Consider the following 27036-nt stretch of genomic DNA (forward strand, 5'->3'; position numbering starts at 1 on the left):
TCGTTCCACTCATGGCGAACATGGTAAAGAATACAGGTACTCGTAATCCACCTGAGACAAGTGTACAACGACTAGTGAATTGCACAATTTTTATGCCACTTTATATACCTCAATCGGCACGTAACGATTTTCAAAAGTATTTTCGTTACGTGAATACGATAAACGAAGTTTTGCATCGTCGTTTCGTTATTCTCACGATTTCGATTTACTTATGTATACGCCATAGAGCATGGTTCGCATAAACGGTGTCTACCGGAGGATGATTTCGTGAGAACACGAAAATATTCGCGAAGACGATAGTACGCGTTGCGTGCCGATAACGGTGTTTCGTAATAACAACGAACGTCGGTGTTCGTGTTCGCAGAGTCATCGATGTACAAATATGCGTGTTCCAAGTGAAGGAAGATTCATCGAACCGCGGTTACGGTCGTGTGTTATCGTTCGCGTCGATTGAATTGTAAACAGTGTTGAACGTCTGTTGGATCGAAAAGTAAACACCTTACTACGGTGATCCAATTATCGTGCTTGATAAAGTCATGACATTTGTACTTTTCTGGTATCTGGTCAACATCGTCAACTATAAAGTTTCGATCTTTCCATGTGTTGTGGAACCCTCGTTACACTTATGTTCGTGTACACTAAGATACAAACTGATTAGCCAAGAAGCTACAACGGATCAAAAAAGTGTATTTACACTATAGTACGAGGAAATTAACCTAACTTACAGGTCTGACTTAAATGAAAGTTTATGTGCATATAAAGCATACTGGGCCATATATGACATAATTTTTCTGTCGATAAAAAATGTTCTCGAGAAGATAAAATTCATACCTAAAAATGCAACGTTTTTTCAACGTTTCGATAGAATTCTTTTGGGGGACCTTTTTCAGTGTTTAAATTTGTTAATATAATAAACGAACATATAGAATTTAAAAGGTCAGAGACATCAAAGCAGTGTGCTCCTTTCATCGTATCATTTTGGTTCATATATTTTTACAATAAATTGGTATCTTTCTATGGAAAGGTTTCTCTAAACAAAACTGTAAAGTGAAAGAGTTCTATTGCAAACAGTGTTTGGGAATATTATTCCGAGAAACAAAGCTATCGCCACGCGATCGCATACCATCGTGACGCGTACTATCGCGAATTTTTGCATCCTCCGTGTGACGAACCATACTCGATAGCGTTTCGATAACGTTCCGATAGCGTCAATCGAAATCGTGAGAATAACAAGACAACAGGACACAACTTCGTTTACCAAATTCGTGTAATGAAATTTGTCTTGAAAACCGATACGGGTATATAAAGTAACCTAACATTCTTCGAGTCACTTTACATCGTACATTTGTCTCAAGTGGATTACGAGTTTCTGCATACTGTAAACGTTCCTACATAATACAAACTATGAATGGAACGAAACACATTACAGTGGCTTTGTTGCTTCTCGTCTCCCTTTACGTATGTATATCAAATTGTTCATTCATTTCAATGCCCCCCGATTAAATTCGTTGCTCTCGTCATCGCTGTCTGTCCCCAATATAGACAAATTTTGAATATTACACGAACAGTATCGTAATAATAAAAATTGTCGAATGTTCTTTCTCTGTTTGCAGACGATTCGAGGCTCAACTTCGATAATATTACGGTGTCTAATTCGAGACGCTATCAGAACACCGATAGAGGAATTGCACAGAAACTTCGCTGGTCCGAGTCTAATGTCAAGTTTGACATCGCCGTTTAAAATTTTAGGCGAAGTGCAACAAATTCGAAGTTTGCTCGAGAGTGGTTCGAAACCAGGAAATTTATATCATCCTCAGTATCAATCTCCAGATCCAGGACCAGGATCAGTTCTCACCCCTTTGATGAACGATAATAACCAAGAAAAACCGAATTTACTTTCCAAAATTGACACCACACTCGAGAGTCTACCTCGTATGGGAAATTTGCTCGAAGGTGATTCGAAACCAGGAATTTTCCATCATCCTCAGTTTCAGTCTTCAGATTCAAGACCAGGATCACTTGCTTCCCCTTTGACGAACGATAATAACCAAGAAAAGCCGAATTTACTTTCCAAAATTGACACCACACTCGAGAATCTACCTCGTATGAGAAATTTGCTCGAAGACGGTTCGAAATCAGGAAATTTCCATCATCCACAGTTTTCGTCACCAGATTCAGGACCAGGATCACTCGTTTCCCCTTTGATGAACGACAATAACCAAGAAAAGCCGAACTTACTTTCAAAAATTGACACTACACTCAAGAATTTACCTCACGTGCCAAATTTGATCGAAGACTCTTTGAAATCGAGACATTTTCATCATCCACTGTTCTCGTTTCCATTTTTACAACCGGGACCAATCATTTCAGGATCCCCTGTGGCTCCTTCGACGAACAATAACGATTGTAAAAAACCGAATTTATTTTATAGAATTGAGAATCTACCTTTATTAAAGAATCTTTGAAACACAGGACGAGAGAAGTTCTTGTTATCTGAACCTCGTTCGTGATTATAAGCGAAATATTATAGTTAAAGTAAACAATTGGAAAGTCGTTTCTAATCGACCGTGTAACCTCTATCGTTTACCCTTAATTCTATTTATTTACGAGAGCGCCTGAGTACAAAACAAAGAATCTTTAATCTTCACGTATAAATAGGTTAGGTTCTAAGAGGTTATGTTCGTTGTTTCTAATCGAACGCGTAACCTCCATCGTTTACGTTTAACCCTGTTTACTTGCGAGAGATTGTGACACCTGAGTGAATAAAAAAAAATTGTTTGTCCCCACGTATGGACACGTCAGGCTTTACGAGGTTATGTTTCGTAAGAAACGATCTGACCGATATTGTACACCGTAATCGTAAACAGTATCTATGTTGCGTGATAATTATAGACGATAAACAAAATTGTTTCGTTTCTGGCTGGACATGGATCAGGGAACAATAGAATTCCTCGAAGGCCCAGCTGAACAAGCAATACGGTCACGACTATTTACGAGTTAGGAGTGGTAATTAAGTTCGATGTATGTAAATACTGGTCAAGAAACACTTTACCTGTATGAATAATCAAGTTAAGATATACGAATCTGAACGACGTGAAAGGTGTCGGTCGAAGGAGGAGGAGAAAAGGATAAAAAGGGGAGGTGTCCTGTTCGTAGTCTGCCAGAAGCCTCATCAGTCTGGCTACCTGGCGGATCTCTGCTTCGGTTGTTGGGACAGTCGGTTTCAGTATAGTCGGTTTCGGTATGGTCGGTTCGAAGGGATCGATGTTAGATATAGCAGACGATCGCCAATTGAAATATTACCTTCGAGACGGGAGAATTTATCGACAGACTCGATAGTTCAATCGATCCAGGTTCCAATCCTGCGTCGATAGACCCGTCAAACCACTTTCTCGTTTTCTTTTGCATCGATCCTTCTCTTAGAGAATTTTCTCTCGAATTCTCTGGCTTGGTATTCGTTGTTTCTTTGGTTGAAATTCAAGTTTCTCGGGCCATGTTCGTCAGGATAGGAAAATTGTACGTTAGAATCGTTTAGGTGCATCAGGTTTAGGGAAAGGTATCCATCTTCGATTTGTTTAGGTCCAATCGGCGAACGAAAGATCTGAATTCGAATCCTGGGTGCAAAATTGTAATCTCTTTGTTTCCTTCTGCATAGATCTTTCGACAAGTAAGAGACACAGGGATAAATGTAATGGGAGTAGGTTATAACGCTGGCTTGTAGTTTCTAAATTTAGGCCCTCGTAATTTGTACCTTTGCTCCTAAATTAGTGTCGTTAAGTGGTCAGACAAAGTATAGTTTTCTCGAGAAAGTAAGTATTGTAATAATAAATTTTACTGGTTACTCGTGCGTTTAAAGCTATAAAAAAGCATACTGTCGAAATTTTGGTTCGGTTGATGCTGACTCAGACTATATAGTGTATTATTCAATTTGAACGATGCACTTGTTACCTACACAGCTCCAAAATTCGATAAAATCGAAGGACGATTCCTCGTACAAAAACAGATTCAAAATAAAAAATGAAATTTTCACGCACGAGGTTCCGCTCTGAAAGTAATTGATTTTGAAAATCAAAAAGGCAGCCTTTGTGAAAATATTTTAACGCAATATTTTAAATACAAAATCACCTCGCTGTCGATTCTAACACCTCAATCTCAAAACACCGTGTACGTTTCTCTCAATCCTATCACTCAAACCGTGTGCCCCGTACATTTCCAATACCTTTTATCTCTACAAATCATCTTCCCACAAAAAATCTCATTCCACCTTTTCGACGTAGTTTTAAGTACAGAATAATCTCAGTGTCCGTTCCACCCCGAATCTCAAAGGGTGGCGTAAATTTTGTGCAATTACCAAAACCGTAAACTCGAGACGATCGTTAAAAAGAAGGTCTCGTCTCGGTGACAGACGACAGGTAAAAGGAGACATTTTTCGTCGATTGAGAATCATTCGTTGGTCGAAACACGGAGCATGGAGTACCAAGAGATGCCGAGCATCCCTCGAAAACGTTTATCGGGGTGGCAACGCCGCGACGGGGAATTAATTCGACACTGACAGCCGACACGTTTCCATCCCCCACTTCGTACGCCTCTGTCCCCTCTGCTCGTTCCCCCATGGCTCGTGGAAATGCAGGCGGACGAGGCAACAATGAATCCCAATAAACGGGGCAATTTTACGGCAACAGAGAGAAAAACAAGGGGCGCCGTGGGCCGATGGTAATTCTCGTAATGGCGTAACGCGTTCCGGGGCTCGATGCACTTTGCTCTAATGCACTCGGCCTGCGACCGCCGACAATGGCTGGCCGGGAGCCCTCGAAAATAATACGGTAGCAATTTTACCGTGTGTTCGGCCACCGAGCAATTAATAAGCGCTTTTAACGTTCTCCCCACTCGTCGTTCCCTGGAACACGCGAGCGTTGTTCCCCTCGTAAACAATTGAAATTCGACGCTCGATATTTACCGCTGGGCGAAGATAACGAAGGACGCGGTTACGAAAGTTTCTCGCGCTGAAAAACATTATCTCGTCTTGAGCGAACCAAACGGGGATAAACTATGTTATTTTTCACGTTTTTTTCTTTATCGACTCATTGTTACAGGAGGTAACGTAATGTTACGATCGGTATCGCGAAATTGTAATTTGTGTAATACTGTAATCGGTATTGCGAAATTGTAATTTGGGTAATACTGTAATTAGTATTGCGGAGATTCATTGGAGTGTATAATATGTTCATTGTAGAGAGTGAATATCATTTTGTAGTGTATTGTGACAATTTTGGAGATCGTAGGTTATTATTGTACAGGGTGTTCTGGGACTTGACGATGAACCGGTGTCAGTATGTTTTGTGAGTAGAGGAAAAGGTTTGTGAATGAAAATGTTATAATAAATACACGAAGAACTTTTTCTTAGCATCTTGTAGCGTAGGAATAAATCGATGGCTTTTCTGTACTTGATATGGCCGCAGATGACGTAGCTCGTATTAATCCCTTACTGTTATTACTCCATTTCAAAGTGTTCCTATTTGTCGATACAATATTGATGTTTTAGTTTGTACGAATAAAAGCGATAGAAACTGCCTTCAGCAATTTCAAACAGCAAACACAACGCGTGCAAACACATTACGCAAATATTATCGACTCCTGTACACCCTATGACATATTAACAGGAAGTTTGTCTCGACCTTATACTTCTATTACGATTCTTCGATAAAGCATTTATTCGACTTTATTTACAAAACTTCTTTTTCTTATTTTTATTCACAAAACACACTAATACCGGTCGGTCGTTGAATTCTCCAACGCCGTGTACAATAACAAGAACTATATAATTTCCAAACCCCGAGAATAATAATTCAAACATTTATTCGTATATACAACATAAAATGCTCCACTGTTACAACGCACCTGAAAAAACAAGACTGTTTTCTCAGGAAAAAGCATGTCGATAATAACAAGAACTATATAATTTACAGACCCGAAGAGCGATAATTCAAATATTTATTTCCATATGTTCCAATGTACCCAAAAAAAAAAAAAAAAACAGTTTTCTACAGTCGTGTAAAGTAATTCGAAAGAAGTGCATCGACACCGATAAAAACTGCATAATTTAAAGACGACAGAAGCAATAATTGAAACATTTATTCCCATAAAATAAAAAAAGAAAAAAAAACAATACCATTTTCTACAGTCGTGTAAAGTGACTCGAAAAGAGTGGGTCGATAACAGAGAGACATTTACCTTATCTCGTTGCGAGTGAACACTGACAGCTCGACTGGCCCACGGACAGCCGGACAATCAACGCGTCGAAGCCCTTCACCGCAATTAACATCGACTACCTTCCGCGCACGCGAGAACCCCTTCTATAGCACCGGTACCTCCCGGCGTAGAGATCACACGGCTCGTTAGCGAGTTCTTTTTAACTCGTTATCGCGGGACACTATCGACCCAGGTCACGGCCGGGGGACAGGAGCATTATCTTCATCGGTTACGGTGAGATTCGACATCAAAGGTCGTTACGGTAGATTGCATGGAATGTCGCCGCCGTATAAAAGATCGTCGGGTCGAGAGGACGAAAAGAGAACCGGTTACCCGGTGTACGTGACGCGTGACGACAGAATGGTAAAAAAAAAACATTGGTGGAGGTCGGCCGCGAAATTTTCTCTCTCGCCGGAATCGGTGGAGGGGATACAGCGGGCGAAGATCGACTCGAGACGCGTGAGATCCACACCGGTCTCGATCGTGAAATAAAGGCGCCAAACGTGGCAACGATACATCGCATAGCCAGAAACGCGAAACAGAGATTCAACGGACGTTCGTGACTACGCGGAGCGGCGAGCATCGCTGATAACGCGGCAACTTTACGGCTGGACCCCGATAAGGGCCGGAGTCCGTGAATGGGATGTCAGTGGAACGGCTCCGCCCGGATTTATCCGGATTTTGCACCCGCCAGGGAACTTTGTATACTACCGACGCTCTGGCGATTACATTGGCGCCGAGATAGATTCTTTCGGTTTTCAACAATTTCTCCGAGGGAAATGAGAGATCCAAACACGACTACGGAACGTTTTCCAGCGGTAGATTCTGCGAAGGGGGATTTCCAAAGGTAGAAAGTTAATATTCTGATAATCGTGAGAGACAGGTAAGTAAACTGATGCAAGAAGTATCTAACGTGTAAAAAAATAGGAAAATGAAGATGATAAAAGATTAGGATGGATTAATATATCTCTGAAGAAGGTTAAGGTTCAAATGTTCCTTTAGTATTCGCTAGTTGGGCTTTCAAGGGGAGTAAGGATAAAAGCGTAAGGTATAGGACGTAGTGTTTGAGCATGAATCAGGATTGGGTGACACAGAACCCGGATAATGTACGGATGAAATGACCAAGGGAAATTCTAGCTGGAAAGAAGATATTGGGGAGAATGTGTCGCGGATAAATTCTACGATGAGTATGAAGTGCAATGAAATGTAATATTGTTTTGGATAATTGTTTGAATTTGAACTTACGTGTGTCAAGGTTCAGATTGTACACGAGGTATCGTACCGAAACACGATGTTTAGTTACTTGGGTAAAAAGAGAAGCGATTCTCCTTTGTCCCGTCGTTTTATGTAAATAATGATGTTGCTACTCGGAGCTGTCGTCGCACCATCGTACAGATACAAAGAAGCCCTAATCTGACGGAAACCGGGCACTGGACGAAGATTAATAGTCTCGCGATAACGGATCTCGAGGAGCTTCGAGTTCTTTGTACAATTTGCACCGAGCCTACGATCGATGTTCCCCATGACGTGGAATAACTCACTCGTCTTTCTATTCTAACGTACACAGATCTGGAAATCTCGATATTGCAGGAAACATACGTCACGAGCTAGACACCGACGATTCAAAGTGTTCTAAAAACGATCGTGTACTCCACGACGTAAGATTCATCTTCGAGAAAATAATTTTTACCTTTCTGCAACGAACCAACGACTACCAAAAATCCAAAAATCATAATATAAAATAAATCACTTCTTACTAAAAAAAAACTCAAAGTGGATATTTCAATTGCCTATATTATTTTAAATACATCTTGTTACTAAAACGGAGTTGAAATTTCACCTAAAAGTTACTCCCAGAAATAGAAATTCCTTAAAAATAATTTCTTCCACGTACGATTAGTCTTTGAAAAAATAATTTTGACGTTTTCGCAACAAATTGAAGAGACTCAAAGATCTGACCATTTCTTCGTTACCCCTTAAAGCTTGTCGTCTAAAATTCATAGCGAGTCTCTCCGTGCTGAAAGATACTCGAATCGTGTATTTCAATTACAGAGCCTCGGGAGAGTTTCTGATCAAATTCTTCGGCAAACTTCTCTATACGAAGCTCGTGCATCGTGGCCACGGTTTTCCATCTGAAAATTGTTCCCCGGAATAGAGCGGCGTTCGCGTTTACGAATTCTTTCGTTTACGAACTAGACGCCGAGAAGGAACTCTTTGACTCGCGGGAGAAATTCTCGCCACGGATAAACGTTTTTCCGCTCGAGGAAATCGCGTTTAACCACGCGAAAACACGCGTTGCGGCAACACGGGGAAACGAGGTTGCGAAAATTCGGGCCCCGCGAGAAACGAAGAAAATTTAACCGGACGAGTGATTATCATCGGCTTGGAATCCCGTGCACGAGCGAAACGTAATTCGAGAAATACTGACCGATTAATCGAATAAATTACAACCTCGTGGAGCCTAAGCAGCGATCCGTCGGCTATTCCGCGTCGCCATTTTTCTCTCGGAGCTCTCACGAATTCACACCGTCCCTTCCAGCTCGTCTTATCGATCCTACGGGATCCCACATCGGTTTCCCATTAATTCTCGTTACGTTCGCAGCCGTGTTCCGCTCGTTCATTAAATTTGCCATTCGAATGCGCCGCGGCAGCCGGATGTCGATCGTATTAAAACGAGCGGTTAATTTTCGGCTTTGATACCCTCACGTTTCGGTGTTACAACTTCCACGTGATACCTTGTCACCGGAATCAAGATCCACGATGGACGGAACGGTTAACGAGCTCGTTCGAAGTGGATCAATTTTTACAAAGGACGTCCTCGACTCTTGCACACGACTCTGCAGCTTTGTTTGTTCACTCTTCGTACACGATCTTCGAACGTTCGTCCGTCAATACGAATCGTGCTCTAGCTCGTTCGAAGATACATTTATTCGATTCTGTACGAACGAACCAAAGGTGACCTTTGGAGCTTACCAATAGAAAACATTACACGAAAAATCTATCATCACCTCGAAGTACCAAATAAACCACAGAAGAACTCAAGAATTAACACACTTAATTCTTTAACATCCTAGACACCTAAAGCGGATTTGTATCCCAGATTCGTATATTTAGGAACGATTAGAAGACGAGAATAATATTAGGTTGTTCGGAAAGTCATTTCATTTTTTTTGGTGAAAATGAAACACGATTCTTTTAGAGTATACAAACATTTTATTAAATTACATATTCTCCATTTTGGAAAACGAAGTCACTTCCCGAACAACCCAATACAAAAGACACCAGCTTGTAAACCGAAGATACATCTTCAAAGTTATTCAATGGCGTTCAGTGTATTTCGATTAACAAGTACTGAACCAGCCCTTTCGAAAAGAACGATAAAATTGTTACACGATTGCAACAGATTGCACGTATTCTCTAACACATTTATGGTTCTCTGACCTCGCCAATCGATTCTTCCGAATCCGTTAAAAATCGTGGGAAAAAACCACGAAAGGTGAAACCATCGTCGAAAATTGCACACGTTTGTGCCGAACAACGGCAGCTTATCGTTTGGCACACGGGAGAGGATCGATCCCCGGGTATCGTTAAAACATGGAATCGTTCCGGTCGGCCACCTTGTCGTGAATGCTAACTCCTGCAAGCAGGAGTAATCTGAACCGTTTCGAAGATAACGGAAAAACAATACCGGGCGACAACCTCCGGGTTACTTGTCCGGCCGATAAATTTCCCGACAACGTTCCGGAAACGTTGCAGGCGACCGGTGGTACCCGAGCCCCGATAAGGGACAGACGTTTAATCAAGGGCACCGAGCCAAATTAACCAGCGCCCGTGGACCCGGTTTCGTCGATCGCTTTATTAGCACCGCGTACGATAAAACGCGCGTGCGCGTAACGGGAACCAGTTCGAGGCGAACGAAATCGTCGAAAGCTTCGGAAGACGAAACGTGGAGGGTAGTTGGGGGACAGAGACAGAGGGGAACGAAACGGAACAATGCATCTCGACCTGGACCAGTCGAGGGATTCGTTAAGCCCGAGGAACAGAGTCTTCCAGGGGTAGGGGCCACCACCTCTGAAAGAGACTCTTTAGGATCTTAGAGCAGCAAGGAAGGACATTTTCTGGTGCGGAAAAATTGTGCATCGCTTGAACACTTTAAAGAGTTTAAATCTAAGGGGTGTATTTTTTGTGTATCACGAATCTATCAGGGATGTATTCCCACCTCTTTGTTTCGGATGAAAATTACTACTCACCAGGGAATACGAATTATGAATATTTGTAATTTTAACGGTTATTTGTAATATTTTAAGCGATTCGAAAATTGAACTTACCTTGTAGTTGAAAAGAATTATAGAATCACGTTGCTCGGATTCTCGCCAATCTTTTCCTTCGTATGGTGTTACAACGCGGCAAGTACGATCGATTTATCCCGTTGGTGGGATAAAACGCGATTGTTTCCATATCTCGGGCAGCGTCGAGACGACAAAATGAATTTGTTTGCCAGACGGGAACTGATTTCACGAGTCGAATGCGCGAGCAGTTAACTGAAACAACGTAACACGGTCTTGCGGGAAAACAGAACGCGTGTTCGATTCTGGCTTTCCCTCGTGGTGTTTTCCGCGGAAATTAAAAGCATCGCTAATGGAAGCCGACGGAGAAGCCATTACGGTCATTCCGAAAGCGTAATTCCTCGGCGTGTTCGCATCGATAGCAGAGGCGGCCTTCTGGAACAATGGTAACACCGGAAGTTTTGCACAACAGAAGCTCTGCTCGTTGGCGAAAAATTCATTCGGCTAGGGAAACAGAAGCGTAACGAGTCGCGGGAATATTTCAGTCGGCGAGCACTCTGACGTGGAAGGATACGTCTGGCCACGGGCCAGCGACCGGGAATTTATCACCGACACCGCTTATTATTATCCTTTATTATTATTACACTTTTAGCAAGCGCGGGCAGCTCGGTGCGCGAGTGTATTCCGGTGTCGGGCAGGGCGGGACCGTTTACCATTGCGTTTAAAAGTAACGAAGCACCGGCTGGTAGATGTAGTTCTCCTGACCTTCAACCTAGGTCGTTGGGTTCGTTTCGCCGAGCCATTGTTACCGGGTAAACAAAAGGATGTACGGTTCCATTTAAACTGGAAATAATATTACCATTGAAACAAAAGTCATCTGTTTTCCACACAGTTGAACAACCTCTGCCTCGAATATTGTTTTTTTATCTTTGAAACGGAACGAACGAACCGGACTGTGTAACATAAATACTCCCCCTTTTATACAATCGGGGCAAAAGATACTCAAATTGGGTTCTGTAATCGTCGAGCATATTCAAATACTCGAATACTCGAATAGTGAAGTATTTGGTCTACGTTGGAGTGGTCGAGTATGTTCAAATACTCAAGTTTTCGAATGATCGAGGTCGATGCTAGAATATTTGACTACTCGAATATATTCGGGTAATCGACTATTCGAATACTCAAGCATATTCAAATACATAACTACTCGGATACTCAACTATTTCAATGCACGAATATATTCACATACTCAGCTACCTGGATACTCAACTATTCAAATACTCGAGTATATTCAAATACTCAACTATTCAAATACTCGAGCACATTCAAATACACAACTATTCTAATACTCGACTATTCGAATAATCGAGCACATTCAAATACACAACTATTCAAATACTCGACTATTCGAATACACAACTATTCAAATACTCGACTATTCGAATACACAACTATTCAAATCCTCGACTATTAGAATACACAACTATTGAAATACTCGACTATCCGAATACACGAGTATACTCAAATACCTAGCTACTCCTATACTCGACTATTCGAATACACAACTATTGAAATACTCGACTATCCGAATACACGAGTACACTCAAATACCCAACTACTCCTATACTCTACCGTTCGAACAGCCCTGTGGATCCAAAGACTCGAGCATTCGACTACGTACTCGTACATTACCGGAGCACTCGAGTACGTCGAAAATTACCCACTCGAGCGTAAAACGATTCGACAAGTAGTCCCCAGGCTCGGTGCTGGCACGAGCGCGGGGATCGAGCCCGTTGTCGCGCGTCGAGAGCAAACTACGGGGCTTATTTAAAGCGGAGACTTCCGTTTCCGGATTTCCGTCCTTGTCCGGAGCCACGGCCGTATCCGTAGGAAATTCACGGTATTTTCCGGCTCGCGAGAAGAATTTCGTCCAACGAGCTCGACCGGTACTCGTGCATTCTCGGTCGCGCGACGACCACCGCGGAAATTGTCCGTTTAGCGCGCGTTGATTTATCCTCACTTTTATCGATGCATCGACGTTACCCGCGCGCTTCCTCGAGCGCGATCAATTCGATCGCGGCGCTGGCCGCGTTCAGCTTTACTTTCGTTCGCGTTCTGAATCGGAATTTCGCGCGTTACCCGTGTCCGCGGGGCTCACCGTTCCTCGATTAACATCAGGAAACGCGATTCCGCGTTACGCGCGGTAGAAAGCGTTGCGGGGCCACGTGTAATCGGGAACAAATTGCCGTTGCTTCCACGCGCCGGTGTTACGCGCGCTGAACGCGTACCGCTCCGCTTCTACTCGCACGCGCACAATATGCCCGATATGCATACGTAATTCGTAACCGGTTATACCCGCTCGACTGTTCCTCCGTTAAATACCACTACCACCAGCGACGCTTTTACCGATCGCGATATTCTTTGTACGCAACAACGTCGCCGCTCTCGTCCATGGAAACGAAATTAATAATCGCCTGAAATTTACACGACCCCGGTTCTCCATTTCGACACGATCCTCCAGGTATTTTTCGTTGTGTTTTCCCCCTCTTTGACGACAATTTACCACGCAAAATTATTTCGAATTCTCGTTGACACTCTCAGCGCGTTCGATGCATCATGTATAATACGAAGACGAAGAGAATGCACTTGGATCGAACAGAGAGATTCGCTAGAAATGTCTCCAAAGGGATTAATTCGTTATTGTGAGTGCATTGTGAAAATCGATTTATGCAAATTATCGCTTCTTCGTAGCTTCTTTCAATAGAAAATATAATTTTCTAAGGTTTCAAGACTCGAGAGTACAATTGTCAGGTAGAAATTGGAGTAAGTTTCTGATGGATATGAAATATTTGTTGAAATCAGATCGAAGTATTTTCCGTTGTTTAGTTACTCGAATATTTCTACATTATTCGCATAATTCGAATATCTTTGAAATATTCCAATATTGAGTTGTTCCCTTGGTCTGGACATTGTCATCGTAAAAAATCACAATTCATGGACGAGTATGCCTCAGGAGCATTCTTTACAGTCGCTTTCGGTAGGTTGAGGTCCGATACAATGTTTCCTCAATATTTCGAGACTCGAAGACACAATTACGGGAGAAAAATTCGAGTAATTCCCCGATGGTTACGAAACATCGAGTTCGGGACTCTTGATCGTCGAAATATTCTCAACGATCGCATCGTCTCGCCCCTCTCCCCCTCCCTGAGCTCTAAGACTAGTATTCAACCGCTCGAATACTCCGAAGTTATTCACAGAATTCGAATATTAAATTATCCGGTTCGTCCACGTCGTCCGTTCGGACGTCGCGACGCGTCCACGTTACGTGACGCGACTCACGGTCGCGAGACGTTTCCGGTACGGGGACTCGAACGTGTTCCAGCCCCCGGGGAAAAAGTGGCACGGAATATCGAGGCACGAGGAAACGAGGGAAGAAATTCCGTGGCCGTTGCGCGGAACTCGTTCGCATTTATCGGACAAACAGTCGTCGTTTCCCGCGAGAGTAAATTCGAAACTGTAAACCTCGAAACTGAGGCACAGTTGGGGGTGTCCCTTCGCGTCTGAATTTCTACGTGCGTGTACGGTGAAAAAAACGAAGAAAAAGGTGGAAAAAAGAAAGGGAGAGAAAGAAAACAACGGACAGAACGAGAAGAAAAATAATAGAAATAAACTAGGAGGGGAATTCCGTGTACAGTGAATTCCAGCGTACGTGTGATCCGTGTTTGAAGAATCGGGTGAAAGTTGCGCGTCGAGAAGTATTAGATAGATCGAGAGTGTCTCCATCCTACGGATACCCGGGGAACTACCTCGTCCAACTGGAACTGCAGCGCTTAAGTTTCGATCCTCCGATGCCACAGGTTTCTCAACGGGTTCGTGTCCGTGCTGAACTCGTGTCCTGATCCGTGGGAATATAAATGTCGCCAGGGACCTGTTGCGCCCGTTGCTTTCGCTACTCGCGCACCGTCGGTGTACCACACTTGGCCGAAGTTAGGGGTGCGATTCCCCTCGCCTAACCCCGTTCGGGAACTTTCGAGTTGGCAGCCTCCTGAAAATCCCATCCCTGACGGTGGCCACCGACTTGCTGAATATATTTAAAACGTTATCTTCGTGCTTGTTTCGGCGAGCTTGGAACTAGGTCAGACGTCTTCGAGAATACGATGAGAATACGTTGTTCGTGAGGCAGGGAAGATTGTTGCGTACACTCCAAAATGGCCGACGATGAAAGTGAGATCGAATGTCGGGTTTTTTTGGGGGATTTTCCCTTGTCGATCGGGGATCGAGATCGTCTTTGGGGAAGAGAGAGGGGTATTTGTAAGACTATGTGGTAGATCAGAAAGAGTGTTTCAAACGAACTCGTTCCAGTTTGATTTAGGTCTTCAATCGTAGTAGAAACGACGTAGAGGGCTCTGTACTCCAAAATGGTGGCGATGAAAGCGAAATTGAACTTTGTCAGAAGCTCTCGAGGATTTCGACTCGTCTTCAGGAGCAAGAGATGTCTTGTAATACTATACCGAAGATTAGACGATTTAGGTCTACAATTTATGTGGAAACGACATTAGAGGTCTCTGTGCTTCAAAATGGTGGCGATGAAAGTGAGATCGAAACGTTAGGGTCTATCTAAGATCTCAGCATACATTCAAGAGCGAGAGACATAATTTCCTCTTTCCTTGTTCCTTCTTCCATTAGATACGATCTTGACGCAACAAAGCGTACACTCGACGACTAAGTATAAAAGATCCGTCGTTGTAACTAATAATAAGCGACGACCAAACGTAGGAGTCACATTATCGATCAATTTTCTTTTCCTCTTTCCCTTCGTCCTGTTTCACTTCGTCCAGTAAAGTATCCACTCTAGGTGGCTAACTATAGGTGACCCCTCGTTGCAAGAAATAATAAATGACGACTAAACATAGAAGATCCATTATCGAAGCGCAGCTTCATGCAACCCCTTCGAGCGAGATTCTCGTACGGAATTCTGGGTCGCGAGGTCGGCTCGTCGAAAGTTGACGTTTCGTTTGAAATCTCAGCTCGGTGGGTTCGTTGATTATTCAGGGACTCGAATTAGCCACCGAGGTCGCAGCGGAAGGATCTCGCACGCTTTTAAATTTCTCCATGCAGGAATACGCCGGGATAACCTCGCCTTCGGCTAAAGGTTATCGTCGAAGATACTAAGAACGTACGTGAACGCGCGCGTACCCGAAAATTTATCACGAGGTGATAGAGCGCGTTACGAGCGAGTCGTTGCCACACCGCGGATGAAACTTCCTCGAGAACTCCAGCGTGTTTTACGACGCGTGTTCGCCATGTTCGCGATCATAGGGTACGGATAGTAAAATGGGTAATAACCCGAAAGACTTTCACGATACGCGTTCCCGCCTCGAGACGCGTCTTCGGCCACGCGCTTTCGGAAGAAAAAAAAAAAAAAAAAAAAAAAAAAACTTTACATTCACCGAGCGCTTCGTCGAGCTCTCGGTGGCTCGTAAACGCAAAACCCGCGTGAAATCGAAAAAACGACCGTTTCCTCGTTCCCCAACGCGACCACGAGGATTTCATTACAACAATATGAATTTACGCGTTCTTCGCGCGAAACCTGCTCGTACTATCGGAATAGCCAATAGACGAAGAACAACGACCGAGAGTAAAGTTTACGTCGCGAATATTGCGATCGATCTCGCTAAAATTGATAGTTGGAAAGAAAATACGTGGAAAAGCGTTTTTTCTTTTTTAAATTATTCGTCGACCAGGGAAATTGGAAAATTATCGTCGGTTATGAAGTATATTAAAGTTAGGAGATAGAAAATTATTCAAAATACCCGAGGAAATTGGAACGACAATTTCTCCTTTCTTTTTTCGTTTAATCGTTCTTTTCTTTTGGTAGATTTTTCATATATCCACTGATTTCTAACGTTCACGTGAAATATCGTTTCCTAAATTTACTTTACTTTTCTAAGCAATTGTTTGTTCTACGAGTGTCTATCGGTGCGAATTTAAGTTACTTTACGCGGTGACTTTACGAGCCGAACCCACGGGGGGGAGTGGTGGTGGTGGAAGTTATAAACGTGGATATAAAATTTCGGAATTTGTTCCGAAATTAGTCGCGACTACTGCCACTTTGAGAGTGTCGTAAACCCCGTGGAACGTGGTCGGTCTCGTTTTATAAATCTTTGTCGCGTAACTGATACGAAACTGGCGCTGAATTCTCATCAAGTCAGGAGCGGTGTGTTATTTACGGACGCCCGGGTTCTATTTCATTAAGTATTTAACGGGCGAGAATTATACGGGAGGTTGGCGGGAAAGTCAATTTAAATTTGCGATGCTGGGTGGGGATGGGGGAGGGGGAGGAAAAAGAAATACGCGGGGGATAGTTCGTGGCAACGCTAGCGGGCGATTCGCGGTAGTTAATGCAAACGCGAACTGAAAGTTGCAACTCATCTACCTTTCATCGTCGCTCGTCGTCAAACAACGCTCCCCCTGGGAAATTGAATTTTACTTCGACGTTACTTGAAAAATCGTTATCGTATCCCCCCCTCTCCCTCCTCTTAGAGCTTTACGCGGCTGCAAGCTGCGACCAGAAATTATGGGGACACGAAAAGGTAGAAATTGTTGATACAGCTTTGCGCAGAATTTACAAATCGTTAAGAAGTCGGTTGCGAAAAAATGTTAAGTACTTGGAAATTGCGTGGACGAAAGTTTATATTGAGAAAAGGTCATCGCGGGTGGAATTCAAAATGGCGAATAGAAATGAACGGAAGACACTGACGACAACGTTCGAATTAATAATCAGGTTCGTGGAGACTAAATTTGTTTAAGTTTCTTCAAGTAAGCGGTATGTTATTTTATGGAATATCCAAATAGAAGTTTCTTACTGCTTCGCGAAAAGTATCGTTTCGTTGTAGAAATCGAACTCGTATAATACGGAAGAATGTGCTGCTTGAACGATAATGGAGTAAATAAAACAAAGTACGTAAAAGTTCCGTGAACTCTGTAGCGAGAAATGTCGCGACAGGTTAGAAATACGCGAAGCTATTGTATCCGACGAGTGCTTATCCCATCTCTTTAAATAATCTCGAGAGACAGAACGAAGCACGTGAGTCCGCAAGACTTCGCGGAGACTTGTAAATTTCGTAAAACTTTCATAGCGATTTAACAGAGTTCACCGAAAGCAGTTAAACTTACCGAATCTAACGTTTATCGGCAAACGGAGAGAGGCGTAGAGATGACGCCAACGGAGCACGAAACTTCGCTATCTTGTTCGAGAATTCGGTTCACGAATCACTTGGAATCACTTCGTTAAATATCGACGAACGTCACCGATCGAAAACAACGCGTCACCGTAACGGTTCTAATGGCGTACGAAACACTTCTACGATTGTTGAACTCGCAGATCGATGTATCGATAGAAATCTGTGTTCAAGATATCGATATATTTTCAGAGGGAAAGTTTCCATTCGCTCGCTCGTATCGCAAGGCGCCCCTACTTTCACGAACACTGCCTTAAAGGAACGAAGCACGTGGGAACGCGCCTGCGCGGTGGCAGCAGGAGCACGTGTCCGGCACGAGCCGCGACTCGTTCAATTTCGGATGGTTTCGCGAGTCGACGGCCGAAGGACCGGCGGCAGTCGCGCGCCGGCCGCTGCTTCGAGAGGGTGTTTGTGTCGATGTCGTCGCGATGAAAATTTGGCCGCCATAGAGGTTATGTTTACGCGTGTCGCGGGAACCGGACCGACCACGCATGCCCTGCTGTGTCCAACGTTTTGAAAATTCTGCACGGATCCATCGCCACGTGTTCATCGATAAATTCATCGGTCGTCATTGCTCGTTTCGCGGACTAGCCTGGCAGCGTTTAACGGACGCAACGAAAACTTTGTAAGTAAATCTAACATCTTACTTACCATCCTCCATCGGAACGACTCGGGATTAGGGGTGACAGCACGCTTCGGTGCGATCCAGTAGGATTTGTAATCGATATCGATCTCGATGAACGTTCGTCATCGCGAATTCTACGTTCGAGACAAATAATTCCACACAGTTCTCGTTTCCAAATTGATTAAACGTTGTACAGACGTTTCAAAGGTGTCTCGAGCGTGTCCCATACCTTGCACACCTAACGTAGCGTAACCTAACCCAGACCTAACGTAGAAACATTTCTTTCGGTCAATTTCGAATCGCTTTAAATTTAACATGTACGCGGTTCTGTTAAAATTGTTCGAAATGATCCGTATTCAGGTCCGAGTAAACCGAACGTAGACGAAAAATACGCGCGGAGAATCCGATACGCGCGATCGTATTTCACCGAAAATGGACGTCCACGGTGATTTGTTCGTCAATAACTGTTCTAGGGTGGAACGCACCGCGCGATGCATCCTGTCGCGATATTTTTCTCGTTCGGCGCGTAGACTTTGAATATTTTTCACCGCGCGTCTCGTTCGAACGTGGTCCATTTCCACGCGAGTCCACGCCGGCACGCGAGCTAGCCCGCGGCCGTATATAACACGCGCGAGCGCACACGGAACAATGGCGCGAGTTTTAATATCGTCCAACCGCTTATAACCCTGCTGGTGAATTACGATGGCGGACGGACGTATTTGGGTCCACGAGCGCCGATAACAATTTTACAATCGGGTCGTTCGGTACTTTTCCACGCTAGCGAATAAATTACGCGACACAAATGACTACGAGTCGGGAATCGGATTTATTCGAAGTATCGACGGGACCGAATCGCGTAACTCGACACATTTATCATCGAAATCGAGGCTCCCTTATGGGAACCGTTTCGAGGAACGACCTTGAACGATTCGAGCATAAATTGAACTTTGTCGTGTACCTTTGAAAGTTTCGACGACGTCGTCGAACGACTCTATCACCTCTAGGATGTAAACAGTACCGATTGCTGTATCCGCGAGGACTCTCTGCGCGAGTAAATATTCTACCGAGTTGTTTCTCGTGAAATAAAATTCTCCATCGATAGAATATTTCTTAACCCTGAAACTAATTTAGGTAATCGCGTACGATGTAATATATTTTACAATTGGTTGGAAACTTTTATCTTAGAAAGAAAAGAAGGTCGAGTGACTCACACTGTACAGGGTGTCCCTTAGCACGCGAACACCGCTTCAGGGATAAATTCCGCGCGTAAAAAAAAAATTGAAAAAAGATCGTATAAACGCATGTTCTCTTTGACCTTGATTCTCTGCTATTAGAAGACTCTCGACCCTCATCGCGTACTGTTTCTATCCGTCCAAAGAATTACCGCAAAATCCCCTGCAACTGGAAAACAAAGTCAAGTAGGGCACACGTTTCCATCGATCTTCCGCATAGTTTTCGCAGCCAGAGTCTTACCTTGAAACGACCCCCGCGCGCCACGAGACACCCTGTAAGCAACGCGCGGCGTAAATGGGTTAATTGTATTCAGAGCTCGCCGGAACGAATACACACACGGTGTCTCTCAATCCACTGTTCGATTCGTAACGCGAAACAACGCGAGTGATGGCGTCAAGTACCCCAGGAATTCCAGCAAAGAGCAATTATTATTTTTTCGCTGATCAGACGGTGGGTAACCCGATTGCTACCGAGCGGGATTTACTTTGACGCGGGTAATTGGATCGGAATTCAAAAAGCAGCACGTCGTTCATCCAATTCGACGTCATGGAACCGGGCACGGAGCGATTCGCGTGCACCAACGGGAGATTAAAGGGAAACGTTTTACCGCCTGACGCCCTTACAACTGCCAGAGGAATTTAATTCGATCTCGGTGTTACCGGCTCTCGCGCGACGTGAACAATTTTTCGCGGAGGGCACAACGAAAGGGCAACACACTCGTGCCACTTTATTAAATTTCCGTCGAGACCAACGGGAACGAATCGCGTTCCACGGGCTTTTCTTCGTCCGAACCGAATTCATCGAAGTAGCTTTTTACGCCACGTGGGTAAAAACGTTCGACTCTGTGGATACGGAATAACTCATTCCGAAACACTCGTAACGTTTCGCGATTCTTCGATTCATAGCGACGGAATTGGTTAGAAAGGAGGTGGGGGAGTAAGGTTTGTTAGAAGGGAGAGGGAAAATGGAGTTTGTTGTAAAGGGAAGGGGGTAGAGTTTGGTTGAAAGGAGAGAGAAAGTAGAGTTTAAAAAAATGGAGGGGATACAGAGTTGGTTGAAAAGGGGATGCAAGATAGATTTAGTTAGAAAAGAGAGGGGATGTAGAGTTAGTTGAAAAGTGGAGGGGGAAGTAGAGTTAGTTGCAAGGGGAAATAAAGTAGGGATAGTTAAAAAGGGGAGATGAAGTAGAGATAGTTAAAAATAGGGAGAGAAAGTAGAGTTGGTTAAATAGGGAGGGGGAAATAGATCTAGTTAAAAAGGAACTGGAGAAGGTAGAGTCGGTTAAAAAGTGAAGGGAGAAGTTGGAAATCTTTCCTCGAGTGATTCAACGCATTCGACGGGCGGTTGGAAAATAAGTATTTGATATTACCACTTTTTGCGTTCTCCGGGAGCATCTAATTTCGCGGATCTCTCGGTGGCACGTGACCAGATAGGCCAAGCGATAAAAAAGGGACAATGCTCGCAATCGATGGAGCTATTGTACGAGCTGACGTAACCGTCTACCGACCGGCCTTTTGCGGAATCGCCCGCATAAGCGAAAATCAGTTCTCGGTGGTCCGTGTTGCAAAATTCCTGGCCCTTTGAGGCTCGTGCCATTTCGATCGTTTGTTCGTTCGGAAAACTTGCCCCCGAAATGTCCCGGCATTCCCCCCAACCCGCGTGGATACGAAATATTCCCATCACGCTGCGCGGGCAAAATTTGCGATCACGTGAATTCGCGTAAACTCGAGTTATTTATTCGAACGCTGAAAGGAGGCAAGGAAGCAGGTGGACACGAGCCGCGAACTTTCAATTACCTTCGATAATTGCGATGCCTACTTTTACTCATTTGTTTATCCTTCTCGCTTCTTTCTACAGTGTTCATCGTAACCCTCTACCATTATATTGCTTTTAAAAAGAGGTCAACGATAACTGCTTGCTTTATTCATTTTATGATTCTTTTTTCTCTTTTCTTTCCTTTTTTTTTTATATTATTTTATTGCATTTTAATTGGATCGTTCCCGAGATTGGATCAATAAGGGTGTGCAGCTGTATATTAATTTCTTCTTCTTTTGTTAATCGCCACTGTATTTCTCGTTGAACGCAATCTTGGCACGAAGAGGATACATTATCGTTACATTGTTCTCGAGCTCGGGTCAATAACAGCGTACGACTATACGTTAACTTATTCTTTTCATTTTCTTCGTTGCTACGTTTCTTTTTTAAATCGCTACTTACTTTCTTATTAAATACAATCCTCGTACCGGAAGACACATTATATTTTCGTCGAGATTGGATCGATAAGAGCACGTAGCTGTATATTAATTCCTCTTTTCGTTTTCTTCGACTCTTTTCATCTTACTCGCTGTTTCGTCTCCGGTCGAATACAATCTCGACGTCGAAAGGACGTATTATTTTCGTTATTATTGCATAGAGAACATTCGAAGATTTTAACGAGTTCAATACGCGTGGTGTTTACCGACCATGTTTCTATCTCGCGAAAAAAGGAAAGAAAATAGAAAACTGCCGAGCCAACGTTTCCTTTATCCGAGGCTTTCTAGATGATCTAGCGAAGATGCTTCGAACAATCATAAATCAGAAAAGGAAGGCTGACAAAGGTGTTGAGCAAGGGTGGGTGCGAAAAAGAGGTGCAGATAAAACGAGAAAGAAAAGGAGCGACTGAGAAAGGGTGGAAAGGGGTGCGCGCTAGTTTCACCCCATCCTTTTCTCAAACTTTTTCCATCTTTCGTATCAGCGTTGTACCTCTCTCTTTCTCTCTCTTTCTCTATCTTTCTCTCTCTCTATCTCTTTGAGTGTGATTAAGACGTTTCTATAGTCACGACGAATTATCGTCGAATAAAAGGGCGCGATTATTGCGAATCACGAAGATACGGAAAGGGACTCGCGTTCTCCCTTGACCGTTCATTTCCTCGCGAAAGAGACGCCCAATTTATATTCAAAACGTCAGGAGGATTGTTTGTCGGTAACGTTAAACCGTCTCGTTCGTGCTAACTGTGGCATCTTTAGTTACCGGCGATGTTAATTTTCGGCTGAAATATTTAGAATAGCTCGAAATTCTCGAATTTCCACGCACGGTTTATTCGTACCGTGCGTTTTCATTTTCGTGAAATTTTAAATATTCCGCACCCCGGAGAGTGTAAATACAACGTTCGAAATAATTACAGTAGAACGTTCGTGTACATTTTTGTCGAGAGAATTAAATATTGGGAGCGAAAGAGATATCGTTACGATGATGTATTTTAATACAGTTGCTGTATAGAATAGAAAAATTCATTCGGGTTGTTACAATTTCAACATGTACACTTTCCTTGTACGCTTGCAATTTTCGATGGAATTATTTTCTGCGAATAAGAATCCCTCGAAAAGCTTGCCGTTCGTGAATTAAAAATTACGATCTTCCGGTGCAATTTGTCAAGGAACGATAATAATCACCGACGAAGCACCATTCGGTATACATTTCATTAAATGTAAAAAAGAATACTCCATTTCACTTACTACGATAAAATACAAATTCGATCTCATAAAGTCAGCGTATCGTGCAACAAAACTAGATGAAATTCTACGTTCGAAAGAATCATAATTTTACAACCGAACCCTATTTACATTTCATTATCGATGCTTTCGAAGTATCGAGTATCCGGCACGTAATTCTCCGGTTACTCCCCCTCTCCCCTGAAAACGTTCCGAAAAACAGCCGGGAAAGAATTTAATATAACTTTTGCCAAAGATCCTCGTTTCACGCACGTTTCGGTCTCGTAACCGGCATTATTAACGAGAAACAAACATTCCCCGAACAAACAAGCTGGGTAGTAAAAGTCGAGGATCGTAAGAAGGGAAACCGAAATGTCGCCGTCCAGTCTGCCGGTTCGAGACCGCTCCCGATATACGACATTGCGTTATCGTTGAAAGTCGTTTTCCATTGTTTCGTACCGAGGAACGAGGGAAAAAGCTGCCCAACTTACCCGAATTCCGTCCGACTCGCGAAAGAATCGTTACATTGAATTAAAGTCGAATAAAACGTGGCGCGCGCTCGCGACACACAAAGTCGAATAGTAGTTGGGGGCTACCAAGCCTGTTTCCACGGCTTTTATCCTCGATACCCGCAAAACAACCACGAACATCTAACGAGGTACTTTCGGCGTCGATCGAACGACAAGCACCGCATCGAATTTGCAATTTATGCGAGGTAATGGCGGATACGTAACCACCGGGCACTTTTATACATCGCGGAAGAATAGAAAATAATGGTGGGTCTGAAAGCGTGCTCGCACGCGGCTTGATTTGTACCCGCGAAAGAGGTCGTGTCGGTGCGAGAGAGAACGAAAAGCAACGTTTCTATCTGAAAATACACACGCGCGTTATTTTTACGTGGCTTGATTGCGCTTGACGCGCGAGATCGATTCCATAGCCGAAGGGAGCTTTTCGTCGCCCGATAGAGCGTAAAGGGTTTCTTCGTTTCCCGAGACGTCTGTACTGTTCCCTCGAATTAATTTACACCGTTCGTTCTCTACCAGAGGACCGTGCGAAACGGATCAAAAGAAATCCCATCGACCCGTGAGTAGGTAATGCCTGGAATTGAAAATCGAAGTAGACAGTGTCTGTAACGGCAAGGTTTCGTATTCTCTAGTGAGAGTTTCGGATTAAGGGAACGTGCATTTTCACAATTAAGAATATCTTTCGTCGCGGAGCAGCGTGTATTTTCCCTAAATCGATTTTCTAATTTCGATCGATCGTGCACGAGGAATTTGTACCTTATTTATTAGATACTTATCTTCAGTGCTCTCTATTTTTTTATTACAATTAAACTGCCGTACCTTCATCTTTCCCACACGATCTTAAAAGTGTGCATCGTTTATTACCCTCTCTTCTGATCGAATAATTTCGGTATGACCGATACTCTCACGTCTAAAATCGCGAACTTTATCTTCCGAATTTCGTAATCATGAAACCTCTCTAGGCAAAAAATATTTCACGGTGTGTCGGGCAAGCGGGCCTTCGGCGATTGCTTCGTTTGCATCGCGGCCTCGCTGCAAATGATTTCGAGAACGCGCGAACGAGCAAATAAATTTCAGTTTTACAAGGTCCGCGGCGCACTCGACGCCCGGTAGCTAGCAATGTTCGCGGCGATAAATCCCGTGGCGGGTAGCCCGGGGCAGTGCCCGCGGGCAAAATGTAAATTCACGCGACAAAGCTCCCGGAATCGGGCAGCGACTTTTCGTTTCGCGGGGCCAATGAGAAACATTGAATCGGGGACTCCGAAGCGCGCGATACAGGCGGTCGAGCGAAATGAAAATTTTCTCGGTTCTCCTTTCTTTGGTCTCTCTCTCTCCCTCTCTCTCTCTCGTTTCTTCATTTACGTTGGACTAACAGAAAATCTCGCTTCTCGACGTTTCTTGCCACCGTTGTCCAGGCAGAGAAGAGTGTCTTTCGTCGTTAAACGAGTCCAGATACACCTTCCAATTACATCTCGAAGACACACGACGTGGAAATGTTTGTCTCGACGAATATTCGACATTGTTCATTTTCGGATCTACCGTGAAACCGAGTAGTCATTCAGATAGCCGTGATTCGAATCGGTGGGCGTTTGTACGAAATTGGTAAATTCGTTTCAAACGAAGGAGCGTATTTGAAATGGAAAAGTGCGTTGTACGTGTATTTTCAAATGTATAGAGAAACAGTGTATTTCAAACACTGTATATTTTCAGACGTACAGAGGAACGGAGTAATTACTTAGATAACAATGATTTTAATTAATAGGAGTCTGGGATCCGTATTCCTGAAGTATCCGGGTGGATATTAATTTAATATACGGTAGATAGGAATTTTGCCCTTTTGGTACTTTGCATTAAACGTATGCACACTGCGAGGGACTCCTGTATAAAGAACTGCTCGAGTCGTGTCCCCGGTGAAATGGTGTTAAACTCCAAAAGCAGAGATCACCCAAGAGTAAACATGGTTGCTGGAAATGGGAAGTCTAGGGTCTTTCGTAGTTTCTCCCGGTAATTTGAATACGATGAGAGTTAGCTCGAGTCAGACTTTCCAGTAGTGGTGGATACTAGATGTTAGATACTTTTGTACCACGTCATCTTCCGATTAATGAAGATGTTGGATACTTTTAAAAACACGTCATCTTCTGATTAATGAAGATGTTAGGTACATTTATACTACGTCATTTTCTCAATTTACAAAGGAACACTTACCGAAACTTCGTGAAGCTTTCTCAACAGAGCCAATGAAATTTCCGAATGGAAAAAAAATATTTAGACAGAAATATATACTAAAATAGCGGTTCGGTTAGCTATAATTTTAATCGAAATACAGACGTGGTACAATGTCGATCAGATGCAATTGTCGAGTCATGAACTCTTTAACCGATCGTTTCTGAAGCAAAAATCGAAGAAAATTTCATCGAAGTTCGATCGAATTACCCGCATAAAAATGATTTTCGCTTTCGAGTTGAGAAGCGTTGAAATTTGAAAAAATTATTCGTCTGTGATCCACTTGCGGGATCGGTGTAGCGAATCGTTCGCGGGATCGATGATTTTCCAAATTTCCGGGAACAATTCATGATCGAAAACGTGCAATGAAAATTTTCATCGTTGCGCCATCAGCGCGCAATGTGCATTCGTTTCCCGCGCGCTACGTTTCGGTCATCACTGGTGCCCCGGTCAAAACATCGAACGAATTCGTCGACTCGAATAATTTGGCAACAAACGGCCGTTTTCATCCCTCCCCTCCCCTCCCCAAAACCCTCTCGGCCCCTCGATACGTCTGTTCGCATTAATTCACGGTAATTTCCAGGTCGGTCTGTAACGAAGCGCAGAGCGACGTGCGCACGACAGCGAACCGAAGTTCGTTCCGCAAATTTTCACTGTAACGATTATTTATGGCCGCCAGATTGGCAATTACGCTTGTTTCACAAGCGCCGTGAATTATACGCCGAGAGATTTGTAGGATGGAATATGAACTCATCTTGGGTTTAAAAAATTAAACAAATTTATGTACGCGTTACCGTAATGCGATACCCTTTCGGTGACGAGGGAAAAGTATTGTAAACGTTATGCACTTCTCGGAGATGCAACTCTACAAGGTGTGGTTCTGTTTGAGTTTGTTCTCGATTGCGTGAACAAGTATGAATCTGTGCGAGGAAAATTTCCATCAACTGGACGTCTGTTTTTTTTTACACTGTATCAATTGTGATATTGAAAATTTCAGTATTGAAAGAATGTATTTGTTTTTTTTTTACTCGGTTCCAGATTCTTCAATACGTTCCTCGTCGTCCTGTTTTTGAAACATCCTGTACGATGAGACTACAATATTTTCGACATCCCGGTCGAAGCTGCTTTCCAATGTATCAGATACATCGTCGGTCTCTCGAACCGGTGTTGTTTCTGTAATTTCT

General features: G+C 43.5%; 1 protein-coding gene across 3 annotated transcripts in view; it reads left to right on the plus strand.

Annotated features, from left to right (window-relative positions):
* The first annotated feature begins 18198 nt into the window (after positions 1 to 18198).
* Positions 18199 to 27036, plus strand: part of LOC143150471 (glutamate receptor ionotropic, kainate 2) — a 181933-nt gene continuing 173095 nt past the window's right edge. For all 3 annotated transcript variants that reach the window (XM_076318749.1, XM_076318751.1, XM_076318750.1), the window contains exon 1: positions 18199 to 18401. The gene's annotated coding sequence lies outside the window, so the exon portion shown is untranslated. The remainder of the gene's footprint in view (positions 18402 to 27036) is intronic.

This window comes from Ptiloglossa arizonensis, chromosome 8, assembly GCF_051014685.1.
Source record: "Ptiloglossa arizonensis isolate GNS036 chromosome 8, iyPtiAriz1_principal, whole genome shotgun sequence".
Taxonomy (NCBI): Eukaryota; Metazoa; Arthropoda; class Insecta; order Hymenoptera; family Colletidae; genus Ptiloglossa; species Ptiloglossa arizonensis.